Source organism: Mesitornis unicolor, unplaced genomic scaffold (genome assembly GCF_000695765.1).
Source record: "Mesitornis unicolor isolate BGI_N332 unplaced genomic scaffold, ASM69576v1 scaffold476, whole genome shotgun sequence".
Classification (NCBI taxonomy): domain Eukaryota; kingdom Metazoa; phylum Chordata; class Aves; order Mesitornithiformes; family Mesitornithidae; genus Mesitornis; species Mesitornis unicolor.
In genome coordinates, this window is record NW_010190021.1 from 15,461 (window position 1) to 32,632 (window position 17,172).

Consider the following 17,172-nt stretch of genomic DNA (forward strand, 5'->3'; position numbering starts at 1 on the left):
GTTGCAAGAAGCTGAATAATCATCCTCTTGTCAGCCTCTCTGCAGCGATTGCGGTGTTGTGGACCTTCAGTTACCTATTTTCTAAACCAAAGGGTCCTAACCTGTTACCCTGTTCTGTAGGAAGGCATAGTGCTCTGAGAAACTCTGTTGCTCTGTCGTACATCTGCTCTTCTTGTCTGGTCTGTGGGATGGAATGATGGTAAATCCTTGCAGTATTCAAGATACAGATGTCTACACTGTTCCTGCTTTGTTTTTTGTTTCTTTTGTAACTAGCTGGCTTTTCAGCCCATACCCCGAGCCTTTTATTGCATCTTTTGTGGAAAGAAAATAACATTCACTGCTCACATTTAATTTGATTTAGAATTTGCCAGGTCATTCCCTATATTTTCTCTTTCGAAGTCTTTAGTAGGCAGACAAGTCCATGGCTACCCGAATGCATCAGACATCACGGTAAGGATTTTGTTTTTAAGTGAAGTGAGATGGGCAATGTTATAAAAAAAATAATCAGGCATAAAAAAGAACTGCAAAGGGATTAAATTCTGTCGAAACAGATCTCAACAGATGGGCATCTGCTGCTCTTTGCAAGCCAAGAGTATCACCTTGAATGCTCTTCGTTCTTGAGAGCTGTGACTTGGAAGTGAGTGGTGCTGTTGTCTTAAATGCTTGAGCATAGTTCATCATAGATGGAGGGAAGTGTTCACTGGTACGGATTTTTATGAATCATTTACCTTTTTAGAAGTAAACTCTGACATCCTAAGTACAGTTTGCCATTTCCTTTCCCACACATCACATGCAGCAGCTGAACAGTGAGTAGACAGCCACAAGTGAGCAGACCTGAATTTTATTCCTGGCTTTGCTTTCCTCAGTAATTCGATTTAAGTTGCTCAGCTCTTCTTAATCCTGTCGAAAATGGTCTGCCTGATCCCAAGGATGTACCCAAGGAATACATTCCCTCTTCTCCAACTTTTCTATGCATGGTAAGGGACTGCAGTGGGCCTTGGCCCAGCAAATAATCTTATTTTTAGAAGCCTACAGGACTTTTTAAATGTGATTTCAATCTTACTTTCCCAACTCTACCTCTGAAATAGAGTTCCTTTCATGCATCCTTTTTTTTTTTTGATAGGTTTGTGTCCCTGTCTGGGGCCTCTGGGGCCAGGTTCAGTCACGGAACAGTGTTACTGGTTGCTGTGGAAGTCAGATGGGTTTGTTAATGTGTGTGCCTGATACAAATCAGTACAATACAAGTCGGACACGGTGCTGTTCAGTAATGACACTGTTGGTCTGGCCCCAAACCTGACTGGGAATAAAAAAGCTCCCATATGAACAAGAAGCTGACTTGTTTTACCAGGTGAATGCCTAGGGCATGGGACACCTGACTTGTTTCTGCTTTTTCTGCTGAAGTTAAAGAATTGGAATTTCTAGTAGTTCTTATGTCTAGTAACACTTTGTATTCTACATGATTTGTCCCATAAGCCACATTTTGGGAACTCTCTCTGATTATGCAATTTGGAAATCCTAATAGACCAGTTTGTCTAGTAAGCAACCCAATTTAGCACTATCTCTGTGTATTTATTATCACTAGGGAGAAAGAACCAAAGAGCTGAAATATTGCTAAACTATTCACTGAGGACATTGCCACACGTATTTTGTGGTTCCAAGGTTGCAGATTTTATAATTTATAAGCATGAAATGTAATCCAGTATTTTAAAATGTAATTTAAAACCTTTTTCCTCAGCCCTCAAGCTTATGAAGAATGTGTCTCGGCCAAGCATGAGTGCCTTAAAGAAGTGATGTCTTATTCAGCCTGCAGACAAGCAAAACAGATAGATCATAGGTGAGACAGGTTTCCACTATTCCAAATACAGTTTTAATTCTGAAACTTGGGTGAATCAAAATGAGAACTGGCAACTCCTCAGCTTGTTGATCACAGCAGCATTTGATTTCATCTCGCTGTCCAAAAACATTACTTTTTACTACCTGACAACGCTGAAGGTCTTTCAGCTGAATCTGTTGTTGATGATCAAAATCTTTCTGGCATATCGAAAATACAGACAGAGGCAAATTCGACATTCAACTAAGGAATATGTGGGTTGCTATACTAACTATATATTGTATTTTCATAGATAATTCTTAAAATTCCTCATTTTCTCTATAAAACAAAACAAGGAAGGCCCAGTTAATTGGTGTCAGAAAACAGCGGGAAATTACGAGGTAGAATAAAGCCCTTGGCTGACATCAGATTTGTGTGGCCTGTGTTTTAGAAACTTGATCTGCTTGAGCCATTGCAGCCTGAAGGAAACGAGTATCTTTCTTGAAAATTTGATGATGGGATTCCAGATAATCAGTAACCTAGGGCGTACTTCTGAGGACGCAGAAAATGCAGTCCGAAAAGCTTTCCTTCCTTGGATGAGAGAAACTTGAAATTAGTCTCAACATGTAGTTGTTGGCATTCAAAGTCCTATCCAGTCGTGGAAATGTCTTTTTGTTCTTCTTAGCACTGTATTTATTAGAGGGTAGGAATTTGATACAGAAGCCAGGACCTGAAGAAGGTGTTCAGTGTATTGTGATTCAGCTGCCTGGCAACAGATCCCGCTTTGGCAGTCCCCAGACTGGTCTTGTGAAGTATTCCTGAGGGAAGGAGATTTCCTTCCAGGACTGCCCTCCTTTGGTGTGACCATCTGTCTCTATACAGTCATTTGGGCAAAAATATATATTACAAACAGGAAATTGCCCCGTTGCCAGATTAGCTGCAGAATATGCACTGACTCTTCACTAATGAGGGAGGATTTAGCGCCAGGGTTTTTTTTTTTTGCTAGGGCTAAAACACTATATCATATTTTCCCTTCCTGTCAGTGTTGGATTATAAACTAAATCCTGCTCGTTTTACTTTCAGAAGTAGTCCCAAAGGATTTTGGTGGGATTAATTGCACATGAAAAGCAAGCAGGATTTGGTGTTCTGTGTACTTTGAAAATGAAATAGAGGTAAACATTATCAAAAGCTTGAGCTTACTGATGCTATTGCAGCTTGTGATCTGAATCTCTTCTGCTGAATACTTATTTAAAGATGCTCATGTAACTTCAGAAAAATCGCTTAAAGTTCTGAGAGGGAAAAGGACGAAATCTGTGTGAAATCAATTCAGCAAAGACCTCAAGTCTCTGCTCGAGTCCCTCTTTGTCCCTGAAGTAAGGCACTTATTTAAGTGCTGTGTTGAATTTGGGAGTTAACAAAGAGCTCTACTGCCTTTTAGTCGTCAGATGCACTTTTTTGTTTTGCTGTAGTTTTTCCTCTGTAATATTCTAACGCTTCTGCTGGGGAGAGGATGCAAAACACCTCTGTGATCCACTGGGGACAATGCCTTGAAAAAAGCTTTTGTTCTATAGATTTAGAGTTTGCAGAGCAAATTTTAGTTCTGGAGGTAGTGTGGGTGGATGTAGGCATGAAGACCTCCACAAAGTAAAAGTGATGAACTTGAGACGGTTATAGCATCAACTGTAGAGAAAGTTCTGTGAAAACAGCCCTAACCCACTTTTTTTTTACCCTTCTAGTATTTTGGAATCAATTTGTATGGCTTTGCAGTGAGGCTGTTTCACCTGCTTCAGTCTTCGACCTTTTTGAGGTTGCCAATTTGTAATTAAGGATTGATTTTTGAATGCTGTGCAGAATCTGGTTCAATTACTTGTTCTCCTGCAGTCTGACTGAGTTTGCAGTACTCTAGAAGGATCCTTTGGGGAAGGTTGGCTTTCCTGGAGAGGGAATGGAGGGAACCTGCGTGCCCCAGTGCCCCCGGAGCCCAGAGCACACGTGGGCAGGGAGATCAGGGAAGATGCAATGTAATTTACCCAAATCCTTCGGCCAGAGTGGCCTGGTTAATCCCAGTGCCTCAGAGGCACCATGAGTTTTCAGCAGTGAATTTCAAGATCCTGAAGACCAGTACTAATCTCAGGTGGAATGGGTGGGCTGGTGTGGAGGCTGAGCTGCAGAGAGGGGAGGCAGCACTGTCTGACACCCTGAGTGCACAGTTTCCGTGCAGCAGGGTTCCTTTTGCTGCTGTTGTTTGTCTGTCTGTAAAATTAAAGTTAAATGTTTTGCAAGGATGACATCCAGTCTGTTTTGAAGATGTGCCTTGGGCTAGAGAGGAGCAAAGGGGATCTGAGGGCATCCCTTATTTAAAGGAGACCGACTCTACAGCAGTGTTTGTGCACCTGTGTAACACCTAGAGCAACAGCTTTCAATAAATAAGTTTCTCTTGTACTTTCTTGCTCCCCTACAGCTGTTTGCTCCAGCCATCACCACTGTCCTTCACAGCTTCCCCTGCAGCTCCCTGCATACCTGACCTCTGTCTCCTTGCACAGCAGTTTCTGATCCTTTCTTTGTCCATTGGCGCTGTTATGATAAACAAGTATTGGGAGACAGTAGCACGTGATCAATACTTCAGCTGCATTTTTTTAAAGCTCCATATAAAAAGTGAAACACAAGTCCATGATTCCTGACCTGATTTTTTTTTTTTGGTTCCAAGGAAGCATATTAACTTCTTGAACAAACTAAAATGACCTAAAATTGCATGATGTGGCTTTCCCCTGGGGCAAGGACACAGTGCTCTACTTGTCTGTACCTCTACATTTGCTGTCTTGGTTACCTCACATAGCGGCAGCCCAGAAACCTTTACTGGGACATTGGTAATAAATTCTACGTGTTAACTTTCTTACTGTTGTAAGATTCGGGTGATTTAATGCCACTCTTGGATGGTGACAGACAGCAGCAGAAAACACCAAGCCCCAAGAGCTAGATGTGAAATAATTGCTGTGGTGCTCTTTGCCTCTAATTCCAGACAGAGGGGAGACCTGATACATGGTTTAAGTGCTGAAATATGTAATGCATTTTTAGTGTTTTTATGGGAATCTTTCACATCGTGTTTAGGTACTCATCCATCATGTGGTATAGTGGTTGTTTATCAAAAAATACAAGAACCAAAGGCATAATTCCATGTAGGTTGATACTAAGGAAGCTCAGTGTTCTGAGAGATGTGGTTATTTTAAACACTTTTGACTAAAAGTTAACAAACTCATAAATAAGAAATTCTTGACACTGTTTTTCACATCCGTTTTTGAGCATTTCTTTTGAGTTATCCTGATTTGGTCTCAGATGTTCCCTAGTCTCCGTTTCAGCCTGTCTCCTCTGAATATTGATAATGATAGATGAAAACAGAAGATCCAATTACTTAATCTTTTTATACACGCTTTCACTTTTAGCCAAGCAGCAAGGTGCAAAATCAGAGCATGTTTAAGACAATTTCAGTCCTCATTTCTAGTTGTGGTCCATTACCTCTATAAGCAACAGCGTAAGTACATGAATGAAACGCATGTACTACGTCTTTTAATTCTCGGTGCCTGGGTGTTTAGTATGAAGAGCTGTTTTATTGGTTAATATTGCTTTGTAGCATCATTAGTAGGGAAATGGGAAACATATAAAGAGGTTCTACAGATACTGAAGCTTACCAAACAAGGAGGCTTGTTACTTTTATCCTTCAACAAATTACACTCACTCTCTACTGTATGAGATGCAGTTAATTTAATTTTTCATCTGCCTTATTGATCCCACAGTTGTCACGCTTTTCATTTTGTTTGTTACCAAGTCTGCACCAGTCCGATCCTGTGGCATCACCTTTAGATTTTGAACTGCGTCATTGTCTTGCCATCTGGTAAAGCCCTACGCCTGCTAAGCGCTATTGTGAGAGAGCTGCCGATTGCTGGCCGAGTCAGAGAAGGTAACAGATTTTTAATTATGCAGACAGGATGGGAGTGGTGGGGGACTGAACAGCGAGTGATTATTGCTCGGACAGTGGTTGTGTTTCTCAAACAGCCTGCTAACCCCATGCAGTCCACCAGAAGTAGCTAATGCTGTGCATGCAGAACTGCTCTTTAAGAGATAAGCTGAGGAAGTGCATTTCCGGGGGTGGAGGAGCTGTGATTGATGGGTGCCCAGCTGTGTGAGAAAAGCGGGCACAGAATTAATTTAATCACAGGTTTGGTAGCTGGAAGAAGCTGAAAGCTCCCTGTAGTCTACCTTCTGACCTAATGTGTGCTGAGCCTACAGCTTCCTGCTTTGATAAATGAGAAGGCCCACATAAATAATTGCTTCCTCTATTTTCCGTTGATTAGTATTCAGGATAGGCCACTTTGGAACTAAACATGAAGAGATTAGGTGTACATAAGCTCTGCCTGTTGGATTCATACACTCTTCAGACCATTTTGCACCAATAAGTTGCTGGGTGCTTGCTCTGCCAGTCTCCACATGTGGATCTCCATTTCATCAAAGCAGACAGGAGGGAAGAGGCCCCAGCCACTCAAAGCAGGTCTGCTATTTGGTTGAGACAAAAATCCCTTAAGCTTTAACAGGAACTCGGCCTGGTTTATTCTCCTTTCTGTGCCTTTACGAGTGTACTTGGAAAGAAAAAGGGATTAAGAACCTCTTTGGCACCACTAAAGTGAAGATCAAAGAGCAGAGCCTGTTTGCAGGGGTTGTGACTGCATAATTAAAGGCCAGACTGGAGGCGGACTGTGGGGGACTTATTGTTCCCTTAGAATTACTGTGGGCAAACACACTTATTTCGGATCTAAGAAGGAGGGGATGCCATCTGTAGGCAACAAGGCTGCCCACAGGCAGTCATGCTGGGTCTCAGTCCTGTGAGAACACTGCTGACGCTGCACGCTGTCAGGACCCTAGGACTGTCACGGTACCGGGGACCTTAAATTGCAGGAAGGTGATGCCTCCTCACCACCATACACTGGGCTTGGGGAAGAGGAATTGCTCTGCTGCTGGCTTTTGAAGCATGACTATTACTTAGCTGAGGCTGACATTACGGCAAGAGAGAGATTTATGGGCTGGAGCCTTCCACAAGACTTTAACTGTCGTGGTTAATGTTTTTCATTTCAGCACTGGCTCCCCTAATGGGAGTGTTTTTTAATCAGAGGTTTCTTTTCTTAAAGAGCTTGCACTTGTACCCTGACATCATGGAAGAATGTAATCTCACAATTCTGCCTTTCTGCTACTGAATGAAGCTGTGAATTACCTTTCTCCGTTGTCTGGGCTGTGGGGTGGCTGCTGGTGCTCTCTGCATGCTTGGTGGGGCTGCCTGACCGGAGAGGAGGGAGAAGCCTGGTTTCTCACACACTGAGACAGCTGCAGAGGTGTGGGGCTAGGCCCTGGTCCCAAAGCATGATCAATGCCCTGCATTTGTCAGTGCAACCTGTAAAGGGCTTGTATGTGTGTTGGCTTCTGCATTGTGGGGCGTCCCACTCAATGGCAGTTCCCACTTGTGCACCCAATACAAAATCGTTCATCCTGGAGGTTTTTACCAAGAATGCTGTTGACTCACTAAATCATCAAATGACTGGTTAAAATAAGGGAAATGGAAGGTACGGTACTGACTTGATTTCCCTTCTGCTGGTTGCTTTATTAGACTACGCTGATCTGTGTTATGACTTCTGAGATTTTTGTCTGCTGTTGATGTAGATCTAGTCAATGAAATAAAAACCTTATGGAAATTGAATTTGTTGAGTCATCAGAGCTCAAATCTGGCTTGATTACAGCCCTGTTGTCAGAGCCAGGCTTCAAATTCCCAGATGGTTACTGAATTGTTTAGTGTGTAGTTGAGTGCATCTTTGCGGTGTTACTGAGATAGGAATTTACTTGCTGCTTCTCAGTGAAAACACCATTCTTAGGTGATCCAAGGGTAGCTTTTTGGAGAAATTTCATTAAAATGGGGAAGGTTGATTGTTTTGGGATGTTTCTGATGCAGGACAGGTATTTTCAGCATGGTACCAATTGGAAAGGCATTGCAAACACAACCTTATGAGCCAGCAGAGAGCCATACAGGTTAGGAAAGAGAATGAATGGTACAAATTGATTCGACAGAAACAAATGAATCTCTAAAGGTACCAGTTTAAGCTAATAAATCTTTTCATAAATATTCATGCCGTGTCCTGGTGTGACACTAGCAAATACCTTTGTTGTTGAAGAAAAACTAGAGGAGAATTTGTGCAGCTGCCAGTGATGAACAGTATAAACAGTTTAGGTTAAATGAGGATGGGGGAGGAGAATTTAAGGATGTCTTAAAATAATTTGTAATTCTGATGAATTGTGGCTTGTAGCCAAAATAAGCGGCGCACTTCTAGAAGTGGGGAAGCATAAATTTGGTGGAATAATATGGCAGGTATCACTGACGGTCTTTTCTGTACTGCCATCCGTGTTGCTAGTGACAATTGCTAATGAGTGGTCTACAAGAGGTCTCGCTGTCTCGTACAGTGACCTGTGCCAGATGATAGGAGGGCTTAGACATTTGTGTCTTCATAGCTCATTAGAGCCTTCTCAGTGTGGGCACTGCTAGACAATAAATTCAATTAGCTCTTAAGTTCCCAAGGCCAACACTGAGGGAAGGCTCAGAAAACGGTACTTGTTAGTATTTGCTGACTAAACTTTGTCATGAACGGAACCTGACTGTTTTAACTTGTTACTGGTATGTTCCTCTGTATGTGAAACGCCAGCATATGGTGAATGTTGGCTTTCTTTTTTTTGCCAGGAATATCAGATTTAAAAATTGAAGAGAAATTCAACCCCCTTCTTAGATATATCCAGTATTAATATTACTGGCACAGCACACTCATCCAACCTATGAACGCAATAATGAGCTGCTTTGATACATCACTAGAATTTGCCTGTGTTTTGTGAGTGTGCTCCCTAAGAACCTCACTGATTACTGTTGTATTGTTCTTAACAAATTGAATTGTAATGTTGAATTGTGATATTCAGATTGTAACAACAAGTTAATACTTGATTGTATTCCTGCTATAATCTTGAGCTTTGCATCCCAAGCTCCTCAGAAGGGAGATGCTCCACTCCCTCCATCATCTTTGTAGCCCTACGCTGGACTCTCTCCAGCAGTTCCTGTCCTTCTTGAACTGAGGGGCCCAGAACTGGACACAATATTCCAGATGTGGTCTCACCAGGGCAGAGTAGAGGGGGAGGAGAACCTCTCTGCCCTACAACCACTCCCTCCTGATACACCCCAGGATGGCATTGGCCTTCTTGGCCACAAGGGCACAGTGCTGGCTCATGGTCATCCTGCTGGCCACCAGGACCCCCAGGTCCCTTTCCCCTTTGTATCCCAAGCTTCAAGAATACACACAGAATTACAACTTTTGGCTCATGTTGGCACACTGTTAAAACACAAATAGTAGTGAGTTGCTACAAAGGCAGATCATCCATTTACATAAAGTTATTTTTCAGATGCCTCTGTTTATCAAGTCCTGGCCTCCCAGGGCCATCCCAGTGCAGGAGCCGGTCCCAGCAGGGTGCTCTTGGGCGTTGTTTTTACCTGCCCTCCTGCCATGGTGCCTGGTAGGTTTGCTCAGTACTGAGCTCTTCAGAGCCACTTTTGGGTGTTAAAATGCTGAAGTGCTGAGTTTACCAAAGGGACAGGCAAACAAAACAAGTGTGGCAGAAAGGGCATTGATGGATGGTGCTGGTGGATGGGGAGAAATGATGCATTTCTTTTGGCTGACACAGCAGGGACAGCTTGGATGTAAGTCATGGACACTGCAAGTAATGAGGTGATTTTTGTTTGTTTGTTTGTTTGGGATCGTCTGCATCGTATGCAGTGACAGAAAGATCAGGAAATCTTCATAATTAAGAAGACCTTGTAGGAGAAGAAAAAACCAGTTTGTATGGAATTTTAATCGTAATAAGTCAGAAGGAATAACAACCTTTAAGAAAAATGCTTAAGGTGTGAACACATTTCTAGAGCTAAGCCAGGATTAATTTCTTTTTCTTTTTTTATTTTTTTAACAACATCTTTTTAATTTGTTGAGCAACCAAAAGCTATTTTGGAGGAAATCCAAGGGAAATAAACCTTGTACCATAAACAAGGCAGTGGTTATAAAACATAAACATTCCAGTGACTGCAAAAATACCATCAGCATTGAATCGTTTGACAGTGTAATAAAGGAGGTATTTTAAAAAGCTTCTGAACATATGCTCTCTCACTGCTTACAATCTGAATTTTAAAGTTGAAATATTTAAGACATGATTGTAGACATAAAGACTACACTTGTCCTCATTAAGGTCCTTATTTGGAAAAATAAGAGTGGATAATAAGTGCAAGTAGGTATCTGGACAGCAGGGTCAGTAATAAGAGTAACAATAGCCATCTGGTAATGACTGGGAGCTATACTTACAGGAGCAGAAATTAAACAGAGGAGCAAGGGCTTCTGATTACACAGCTAAAAAAAGCCCTGGCTGGTTGTTTACAATACACTGCTGAGAGTACATTGCAGCTAGGGCATGAGAAGAGATAACCAGTCCTCTGATAAACGGGAACTGGGAACGTGCAATAAAAAAACCACCACTCATATTGATATTTTGTTTATAACGATGCCTGGTTTCATATCCTCTGTAAATTTTTCCATTGACCCTGGGAATTCTGCCCATGTGAGGAGTGATCTCCCCTGCCAAGGGGGCAAGTAGCTAGAGAAGAAAGCAACCTCTCCTGCGTCTTTGACAAAAAATGTTTGTATAACTTGATGGGAAAGATGGGAAATCTGAGTGAGTAAACTTTGGGAGCTTGATCCTGCTGGTCAAAGGTACCAAGTGTTGTCCCCTCAAGACTATATTGGTGGATGATTTGCCTACCTAAAGGTGAGGCTTATCAAAACTCCTTTAGTTTTAATATCGCTGCAGCTGCAAATCAGGCATAAAAATATTGACACCGTGTCTCTGAGTTTTGAGAGGGGGAAAAAATAGTATTTTTGGCTTTAAGCATTACATTTCTAAGGGCTAGGGAGTAGACTGTATGATTAATATTCAGAAAAGGTACTGACTTGTGTCAAGTTGTCAATTACAAGCGTATCAGCCAAAATCAGCTGCAGGGAAAACCTTGATAAAAATAATAGGAGGAGGTTTATCAAAGAAAAGTGCAATTTTGTTAGAAACACAGTGGTTAACTGGTGATTTTGATTAAAAAGATACTGTGATTGCTGGTGGACCTTCTGTAGGACAGAGCAATCGTTCTCATTTATCTTGCCTTAGAAAAAGAGGCTGATAATCTTGCTGAAGGAAGAGTAAAATTAAATGCACAACCAGAAGAATATAAAGGGAGAGGAATGAGCATCTTCATGGAGAGAGGTTTGAAGCAATGGGAACTGCAGTTCTGTGGGCATCTTCATGTACAACCTGCCTTATTCTCATGTATAGCTGAAATACAATTTCAAAGCAAGTTTGATAGCAGAACAGAGCTTAGTGTTGTGTGATATTTAGGAAGATGCTTGCATCTTTTTTTTTTTTGCAGTGTTGCAGCTCTGTTAAAGCAAATGTAGACTTAGAATCACAGAATGGTTTAGGTTGGGAGGGACCTTAAAGCTCACCCAGTCCAACCCCTGCCATGGCCAGGGACACCTCCCACCAGCCCAGGTTGCCCAAAGCCCCATCCAACCTGGCCTTGGACACTGCCAGGGAGGGGGCATCCACAGCTTCCCTGGGCAACCTGGGCCAGGGTCTCACCACCCTCACAGTAAAGAATTTCTTCCTAATATCCAGTCTAATTCTACTCTCTTCCCGTTTCCTTCATTGCATGCTTTTGTTTTGCTTTTCCCTTGGTTAAAGTTAAGATAATTTATAGTAGAATTTCTTTACTGATTTGCAAATCTCATTAGAGCAAGGGTTTAAATGCCAGCAGTAAGAAAAATTGAAAGATTGGCCTCGATGCCAAGAGACAGCTTCTTGTCTGCACTCAACTTGTTTGTGACAGAAAAAGTCAGGTGAAGTCTCTAGCGAGGCACCTATTTCTCACCTCGCAAATCAACTCCTGGGCATTCCCCCGAGAACTTGCACTGTAGCCATGCACAGGCACTCCAATAGAAGTGGACAAATGCACTAGACCGAGCTGCACAGTCTCTAAACTGTGCCTATAGACTCATGCCATTCCACATCATCTGAGACGCATGGTCCCCAGGTTTGCTTGTTTTTCAGGCTCTCGGCAGTCATCAGAACAAGTGGTTCCCAGTGAGCAGTGTGCCCGTCAGCAGCTCTTCGACAGATCCCATGCCCTGTGTTAGCACAACACGTCTGGTGGTGTCTCTCGCAAGTTAACTGGTGTAAACTGAATTTGAAACAAAGGGAACGGTGCTATTTGACACCAGAAAGGGTAGGTCCTGTTATCTCTAGACTGGTAATGATTTTTTCTGTAGTTCCCCAGCTGATGTAAACTGTATTTCACAGAATGTTTGATTTCTGGTCATTGACTCATACCATGGGCTAGTAGCAGCAGGTGATTTGTAGGTAAAAGCAGTAGCCTCTGTTTTTAAAGTGACTTTTATTATTTCCCATGTTATCCACCACACTGGCAACCATTCTTTTATCACACCTTGTTATTATATCTTAATCTAATTCTTTCACCTGCATGTCTCTTATCTCAGCTGACACAAGCATATTCTTCTCAGCCAGCATTGCAATAAGAAAGAGAGGGTCCTGGTCTGGAAAAACTTGCTCCCAAACTTGTGCACTGCTTTTGCAAGGCATGCAGCCCTTATTCTTCTGTAGGGTGGCCCCTGCCGCAGTTCTCAGCAATTCTGATGTGTTCAGTTTTCTTTCTTCTCTTTCCTCCCTCACCTCATCACCCTCTTGGCTTCCTGCTCTACCGAAATGAAAAGCCTCTGGTCTAGACGTGTGCTTGGCAGTTGGACTTTTTCATTCCTAGAATTTTTCCTTCTTCCATGTGAAACCTTGGTGTGCGTGTCTCTGGCTGTCATGATTTGAGTTTGTGTGTCTCAAACAATCTCGCATCGGTTCTTGCAAAGCTTGCAGTGTGCAGACGATGAACTGAGGCACAGAGGAGAGTGACAAGGTTGCAGAGGATTTATTGGCAGAACTAGGAACTGAGCTGTGTTTTAGCCATGAGGGCATTTTCCCCACTGCGTCAAGGAATAAATTCTTAATTTTCATAGTCATATTTTAAAAATTTTTCTTGAATGATTTTGGGTTTTGAACTGAATTCAGAGGTGTGTGTCCATTCCTGTTGACAGCAGTGCTGATTTTGAGGGCAGGTTTGTTCTCTGGGCCTGTTTCACAATAGGACTCCCACTGACCACTGTCCCAAAAGACCGGGAGAGGGAGCCCAGGGTAGGGGTGAGCAGGAGCCAGAATGGAAGTGTTGGTGGGAGCTGCTTATGCCAGAGCTGCGGCTGAAGGAAGTGCAATCACATGTAGCACCTACGCAGTAACAGGACCTTCCCTTTTATTCCTTTTAAAATGATAACCAATCTCTTACAGTCTTTGCAACAAACCCTTTAGTTTTCTGAATTTTGAGACCTCTTAAAATACAACTAACTTCCTGCAAAAAACATTGCCTTGTTCTCCAGCTGTTGCAAAGGACGTCTTCCCCACTACCCACAGGAATGAGGGGAATTGGTGTGTGTAGCTCTGTGTAATGAAGGAGCCTCAGCTCTCCTTTTGCAATTCTCTCTCAGCCTGTCTCAATAGCATGCAAAGTTTCCTGTTCCTTTTGCCACCTGTGAGGCCTGCAATCTCAAGCTACGTGGCTGCCAAAACCAGTTTGGCTTTGTAAGGAATTATTCTGCAATTGAAATCAAGAATCTTTTCTGGCTCACCCTCTTTGTCTATAAAGTCACTTTTCTTTCTTTTCTTTTTCTTCTTCCCCATCCTTGTCTTCCATGCTCTTTTCTTTGCCACTTTTCTATTGCTTTCCTCCTCCTCATATTTCCCCCTTGTTATTTGTACGAGTCCCAGTTCTCCTGCTTCCCCTCTGCGTTCTCCCCCTATTTACTGTCTTCTCTCCACCGTCACTGGAGTTCTGTCTCCTTCCTTCACCCAGGATGCCTTCTATTGCTCTGTCCCCACAGAGTGGCAGACTATATTCCTGACTTTTGTTAAGGCCAGAAACTATGTGTGCTGTCTAGCTGGTCTCATCTTCTTCCTTTCTGTTTCTCCTTTTAGCTCTGATAGTTCAGTTCCTGCAGCATAGCTTTTACTGAACACAGTGTGACTGAGAAGATGGTTTTCCTCCTAGACTGAAAGATGCAGCAGTCAAATGCCGCACCAGATGGATGTTGCCAGAGGGGCAGATAGGTATACACCACTGTTTCAACACCCTGATGCATTATGACATTATTGTCAGTTGAAACAGCTGCTAAAGGATTTCAAAATCTGGCAATTAGACTGCAGCTTGCATAGTGTATCATTTGTATTTGTGAAAGTACAAATGGCAGATGATGGACACAGCATAAGAATATAACTGAAATAACTGTGTTAGACTTTTGGGGCCTAGTAGAATTGGATTGCAGTGAGGTGGTCTCCTTCCAGCTGGGCTTTGTTTCTCTTGCATTTCCAGCATTGGAGGGGACATGGAAGACACGCCTGCCGGCACTCACCTCAAACCTTCCTGACTACTGCCCTGTCTTGAAAAATCAATAGTTGATTAGAAAGGAATTGATTATTCTAACCCACACCATATTTTTTTCCTCTTGATAAACCAATGAAGAAATGAACCAATGGCCAAGTCCCACAGGAAATACAGAATACGACTGGTTTTGATTTCTGCACTGTAGCAGCCCAGGGTGAGTATAAGACATCAGTGTGATGTAGTCATAAATGTATATGGAGATGTTTCTGGAGGGCCATATAGCTGCCCTTCTGTTATTCCTGGGTGAATAACCTCAGCTGCAGGTGGCTGGGATCATGCTGTCAGAGATACCTGGCTTAGCACTGCGTGGATCCAAATGGCTCTGTTGTTGTTCGTCAGCTGTGGATTGCTGGGATTTGGCTGTACAGCTCCTGTGGCAGGTTTGAGCTAAGCGAACCGATGAGATGCGAGTGGTTTAGCTTTATGCCCGGTGTCAGCCCTGCTAGATGCAGGCTGGCTCGGTGCCCAGCTGATGCTGGATGGATGCATTAGTATGGGTGGGATGTTCTAACAGCGCAGAGTGCCAGCAGGGAGGTGCTGATGTCAGTGCTGGGGCTGTGCTGCAGTAGAGTCTGCAGAGCTGGTGGGGCCCCAGGTGTGAGCCCGAGCACCCTGCAGGCTGGCATTACACTGCTGCGGCTTCTCCCCTCACCCTGAGTGAGGACAAGCACCTTTGAGGGCCATTGCTTGAGGCCTTGGTAAGCCCTTAACAGTGCAAGTATGGACAGCCTTTTTGGTGCAGGCTGGAGCAGGTGCAGAAAGAATTGTGAGGCTCATCAGGGAACAGGGAATATATATTGTGATGAAGCTTTGGTTGGCTCTGGAAAACAAAGCCTGAGAATGGATGTGTTACTATATCAATACGCCTAAAGAACAAATGCTGGAGAAAGAGTTTTGGAAGGTAAACATTGGCACAAGTAAGGGGCATAAACTGACAGTGAATAAATTTGGAGTTGCAGTAAAGTTCTTGTCTGTCAGAAGAAAAAAAACCTCTTCGACAATGTATCTATAGCAGAAGTTCAAGAGCAACTTTTAGCTTATGAAATGCTTATCTGAAGTGAGCACGGTAGCAAGTTGTTGGAGTTGATATCAGGAAGCACCTTAGTCTTGTGCAACCCATTTGCGAACAATTCAGGGTAATTTTTGGTGAGCACAAACTGGATCAATGTGATACTGGAGAGAGAGAAGGAAGCAACAAGTAACCATGAAACAACAATTTGGACTGTTAGTGTAATGATTTTTCTTTGGGATGTAGTGAATAGAGGAAAAATCCAGGCAGAATTATTAAACACCTTTTTAAAGATTAACTTTAAAATTAGAATATCATTAAAAAATATAGAAACACTTCCTATTTTCTGTTCCGAGTTTGTGATGCTGTGTGAAGGTCATTTATTCAGATCATCTGAATTATCTGATGATTTCGCAGAATGCATTGGAAAATACAGGCGATCTGGCTGCACAGCTGAGCAAGAACGTAACGCAGAGAGCTGAGGAAAAATTCACCTTGGTTGCGCTGCAAACCATGCCTGGCCTTTTCCAGCCAAGGACTGTCTGTTCTCCTGCCATCCCTGGGATTGCGCCACAGTTATGACCTTTCTTTAATAAATAGGGAACGTTAAAATGCTGTTGCCACAGCCGCTAAAATTGCTTAGGCAAGGGGAGAAGACATTTTGCTGTGCTGCTTTTATAGTAGCCTGGTGGTGATGTTGTTGGGATTAGTGGTAGAAAAAGAGATACTTTGTAAGTTGTCTATGGGAACGTCTTTTGTTTTCTCATGGCCGAACAGCAGCATCAAGCCTGTGAGGCTACTGCAGATCATTGCCGTGGTAGTAATACCGAACTCTTCTCACTTGTGTCACTCCTGGTTTTAGTCGTTGGATGAATCCTCTGTCTTGAAAATTTAAATTTTCTCACTTGTTCCCTTGTCACATCAAGTTTATTTTCCTCACACAAATTTCTTGCTCGTTTTTATTAAATACCAGAGATCAACCTTTAACCAAGTATGCAGAAATTCAAGCTCCCGTGAAGTTCTGATAACGTTTAATACCTTGTGAAAATGACTACATGTGGAACTGCTAAAGCGACAGGAGTAGCACAGGAACTAGTGCCATTTTCTACTGAAAGCTGGGTGAAACATGCACGAGAATCCCGTCAGATTCTGACTGTTGTCACCACAAGAGACAACGTTATCATGCGAGACTTAGGCTTCTCAAGATTTAAGCTCTCCTACTTTGTGAAATGTAAATTTTGAAGATGTTGTTGTTGTATGGAAGCCATTACCAATTAATATATGTCTATCCCTTCCTGCTAGTTAGTGCACCGGAAATCTGCAGAGGAAATTGTTCGCCTGATTAAAATATCTATTTTAATAGCTATTTGTGCAATTTCCATTAGCCCTTTTTTACTGACTGGTGAGATACCTACCTTTTAATCTGTTGAAAAAAAACTTGAAGATTGGCTATGGCATTTAAAATTGAATGAAAAAATAGAAATAAATGGTTAGAGTCTCTAAAAGCTGTAGAGTCTTGGCGTAGACCTAGGTCTTTTAATCGGTGAAATACTCAAATCTGGATTCTGTGTCTCTCTTCTCATTCAAAGGGCTGGGAGCCTGCACACTGGCGGAGCTCTGGTGGTGTTGCTTTTTCCTCTTAGGTGTTGCAGCAGAGTTTTGTCTATGATAACACCCTAAAGAGTGACTGAT